At 36.1% G+C, this 4725-nt stretch overlaps 1 long non-coding RNA gene across 1 annotated transcript; it reads left to right on the plus strand.

Annotated features, from left to right (window-relative positions):
• The first annotated feature begins 1339 nt into the window (after nucleotides 1–1339).
• Nucleotides 1340–1887, plus strand: LOC149187753 (uncharacterized). The gene is made up of 2 exons (XR_016256213.1): nucleotides 1340–1421; nucleotides 1834–1887. It is a non-coding gene; the product is annotated as an uncharacterized LOC149187753 (long non-coding RNA).
• The last annotated feature ends 2838 nt before the right edge of the window (nucleotides 1888–4725 follow it).

Consider the following 4725-nt stretch of genomic DNA (forward strand, 5'->3'; position numbering starts at 1 on the left):
TACCAAATGGCATATGACATAAAATGAATTAATGTTATCATAAGACTTTCTTCCATAAAATGAATTAATGTTATCATAAAACTTTCTTCCAATTTATTATAGATAAGAGTTTGTAATGTGTTTTTCTTTTTTATCATAAATGTATTCTTTTAGCTTGGGTATTGTTTACGACAATTAGGTTCATCATTCCCAATCCTCTCGAAACTTGAAGACAAAGCTAGAGGCCGCCTCATTCCTATGTGATATGCATAATTTATGCATATGGTTGTAAGAATTCGGGAAGTTATTTCCAATATGGTTTCTCAAAGGAGGAAACTCGTTATGTACTAGTTTGGTTCTGTGTTTTTCGGTGTTCATTACTTGGTATGATAATTCAACAGATATGATAATTTTTCAATATGATTAATCTCACATACTTTTTCAATTATTGTTGACCTTTATCTAGTATTACCTTTTCAATTATTGCAAGTTATTTCCAATATGGTTTCCCAAAGGAGTAAACCTGGTTACGTTACTAGTTTGGTTCTAGGTTTTTCAGTGTTCATTTCTTGGTATGATAATTCAACGGATATGATTATTTTTCAATATGATTAATATCACATACTTTTTCAATTTTATTTTTCAATATGATTAAGCTCACATACTTTTTCAATTATGGTTGACCTTTATCTAGTATGATTGTAAGTTTCGTTTGCTCGCTTTCGCATTACACTCTTCCTTATTAGTCCCTGCCTGGGACTAATAGCGATCGATCGATCGTTGACCAGCGATTAATTAGCTTTGACCAAGTAAAATTTCCCGTACATGTCAGGTTTAAGACAATGTTTGAAATAAAATTTTCTGCTCAATAGATTTTTATCCAAAGTTTGTGTTTCGACCTCTTATTGCCGGCTGCACGGTATACTTTTCTGAAAACTTAGGCTAAAGAGTTTGGAGTGGCCTGTATACTTTTTTGAAAACTTAGGCTAAAGAGTTTCTGTGTACTTTTCTTAAAAGTTAGTTTGTCCTAAGTTTTCGCTGCCTGTTCTCCGTGTCATGCATGCAGTGTCCTGCATCCTGCAAGTGCCAGCTGTTTGCATATGCAGAGGCATCCACGGTGGTCTACAAATGCCTTGTCTGGAGTCCGGAGTAAGTTCAGAGCAGAGAGTGTCGAGCAGCTAATTCTCCGGAGTAAGTTCAGAGCAGAGAGTGTGGAGCAGCTAGTTTGAGATGCAGAGAACCTCGAGCGAAGCTTCACCTTTACAACTTGTAAGTTCCGAGAGAAGCATTCCCCATCTAATGTAATATTCACCATAAAAAAATGTTGAATTTCTACAAACGTTTAACATGGTTATTTGATGTGGAGTTGAACTGGCCGGCCAGTAACACTTGCAGCCAGACGCTCCATTGAATCTTTCCCCCCTCGAGCACGAGCTATTGCGGTATCTTCTCATCATTTTTTCATTGAATTTATACCTTTTTCCATTAAAAATAAAATTCGTTTGGTCAGAGGACCTGGAATACCAAAGGCATTGCACATTCGCTGAAATATTTTTATTTAATCGATACAAAAGATGATTCCCAGAGCATCTTACATCTATCTGTTCACGATCCTTTTTTTGGGTTGAAAATTTGCAGTTTTTAGCTTATTTTGGAATTTCAGAAAGCATTTATTTCGGTTTCTCAGATATGTTATTGGGAGTTCTTCTGGCTCATCTGGGTTTTTCAATCGTCTTCTTCGATACTGTTTTATATTTTGAAGTATTCTTTAAGATATATAATATGTGTTTTGGGGGAATAATTAATTCGTGTCTTTATCTCTGCATTGTGCTGATGGATGACTAAAAATGGAAGATCTATCGGAGAGATGGGCAAGGGACCTGGATTGTTTTCCAACATCGGGAAGAAGGCCAGAGGTAAGCAGCGATCGTATTTATGTGTTAATTTTTCAATGACATTAAAAGAAATCCTTTATCCTTTAGCCCTATTTCTTTTATTTCGCTGTCTCTATGATGTTTTAATAAATATGTGCCGAATAAGACAACCAGTCCATCCCTCCTTCACTTGCAAAGGAACGTCTATCAATTCAACTCTCCCATGCTTTTATATATTTAAAGACAAATTACTTTTAACTTTAAGAATCTAATAGCTACCCATTTCGAAGGGCAGAAGATCTCTTGCTACAAATTGCCACTTGTTGTCCTAGTTCTAACATATTATTAAATGAATTGATGGTGTTCCAAAGAAATCATCCTCCTGTCTCACATTTAGATCGTTTCACTCGTATATAAGTGGTTTCATTCTTAGTTGAGTCTGTTGAGTCAAACTCTCCTTGGCCTTGTTGACGAGCCTAGTTAACTAAGTCTTAAGTTTCCGCTCACCAGCAAACTCGTCAGCTGCAAGGCAGATTTGTCAGTACTTGCCAGTCAGATCCTTACTGGCGAGTAACTTGCGGGTAATTCGCTGCTGAGCTAATTACCAGAACAGTTAGGAATTAGGTTGGACACCTAATTTTCATTAGAGGTAACTGTAGGGTGAAATCTGTAGCACAATTATTATAAGCAGTTTATAGATTTGGCCTTGAATTATGTTTTAGAATATTATTGTGGCATCGGTTTTAAATAGTCTGTTATCTCTGACCGGTCATGAAGGTAACTTTTGTGATTTTCAACAGAAGATATGATTAACAACAAGATATACAACAAGATACTATGGATTTGGGGGTTCATAGAGAACATTCTGGTCTGTTTGTTTATCAGCACGAACTCTTACAGACATGAACACTGAATAATCCATTTCAGAAATATTCATTTGTTAATATGCAACAAAAGTGCTGAGAATATACACAGGTGAATCAGATTTTTGTTTATATCCATAGATCGGACACCAGTAATGTGCCCTTCATTAGGAGTATTGTATTTGACAATTGGGAGATATGTCATGACATGAATTTCAAGTATTTCATTAAGGCTAATCTTGTCTTACTCTGACAAACACTTGGACTCACTAGTTTCCGCACAATATCCCTGTACCTAGAAAAACATAATTGGAATACTTTTGAGAAGTGATTTTAGCATGATTGTCACTACTGTTGGAAAGTTTGCAGAAAACTTTGATCTTCAGTCTCGGGTATTATGCAAATTGTGTGCTGAGTTTGGAGATATTTTCCCATTACAGCAAGAGTGCTATGTTGAGAGAGCCTTTCTAGAGGATTTGCAATATCTCTGTACCCAAAAAAAACCATACTTGGAATACTTTTGAGACGTGGTTTTAGCGTGATTGTCACTACTGTTGGAAAGTTTGCAGGAAACCTTGATCTCCAGTCTGGGGTACTACGCAAATTGTCTGCTGAGTTTGGGGATATTTTCGTATTACAGCAAGAGTCTTATGTTGAGAGAGCCTTTCGAGAGGATTTGCCTTTTGAATCTCCAGATGTAGAGTCAGGGTCTGTAAGGCAGCAGCACACATGCTTGCATCAGAAATCTTGTTGCTATCAATAAGAAGTGGTTGTAACATTCCCAAATCTTCAGTGATCAAATGGAAAAGACACTTGGAGCTGCTGCTGGGATCGAAATAAACCTGATCTGTGCTTATTGAGGTGTTGGGCACATGATTTTGTTTGCCATTTGCTCAGGCGCAACGAGGAAAGTACCTTTAGCATGAACAAATGGGTATGACATCAAATGTTTGAAGTCTTTATAAGATCAAATTCATCCTATGCATGAATGTTATGTAATCCTGTGCTCAGGATACATCATAGCACAAGAAAATCTGGGATTTGTGTTTGCTGATCTAAATCTGGAGATTTTGAGTAGCAAGTATTGATCTGGGACCAAATTTCCCTCAAAGAAAACGAAGTACATGGAGCATAATAGGGGCCGATGGACATGCCCCTCTACCTCCAATTCTGAAACTCACCCAGTGCTCTCGGTGTAAAATTGTTCTTCACATGCGGAGACTCATTATCTAATTGCAACCCAGCTGTTTCACAAATCAGATTGAAAATAAGTTAGTTAAAAATTTAAGCTTCTTCCTGGACATTATGGAATCCTTGATTTGGATTCCTCTTGTATGTTCATTCTCAAGGTCAAACTCATGTGCTTATTCGCTCATTTCTCTGACTACTTCCTAAGAATTGAAACAACCGAAGAACTCATGTCCTTATCCCCCCATATATCTTATTGACCATTATTGTTATGTTCCAAGAATCGCAACACCCGGCAAGGAATTTTAGAGTGGAGATTTTTTAATCTCATAATAATGATAAATATAATGATACTAGAATCTTTAATTTACCATTAAGAAAAGAATTCGCCAACATATGCCAAAGATAAACCGTGTAGGAGAACATTGTCTTCTGCGTGATTATTGGTTTGAAAGACTAAAGGCCATGCATAACATAATTCTAATGTTCCTCTTCAATCTAAAGCGAAAGACGAGTATAAAATGGTTTTAATGTTTTTGGCTCATGCCATCTTTTAAAATATTATATTCATCAAATGAAATTCCAAATCGAAACCTTTTAAAATGTATATTGGAATGAGATGAACCAATTGTGGGTTAGTATTATCCGAATTTCTATATGCCAAACCTTTTTAAATGCAGGTTGGATTTATATATCATCATTCGAGGGAAATTTTAAAAGGCTTAGTTTAAAGAGAGGTAGAGAAGTACGGATTTTTGTAAATCTAAGTTATAGTTGTTAAATTTCAAAATTTTAGGTGTCTTAAACATTTTTGATGGCGC

Source organism: Pinus tabuliformis, chromosome 3_1 (assembly GCF_031772625.1).
Source record: "Pinus tabuliformis cultivar Carrire ecotype Pingquan chromosome 3_1, CPIR1, whole genome shotgun sequence".
Taxonomy (NCBI): domain Eukaryota; kingdom Viridiplantae; phylum Streptophyta; class Pinopsida; order Pinales; family Pinaceae; genus Pinus; species Pinus tabuliformis.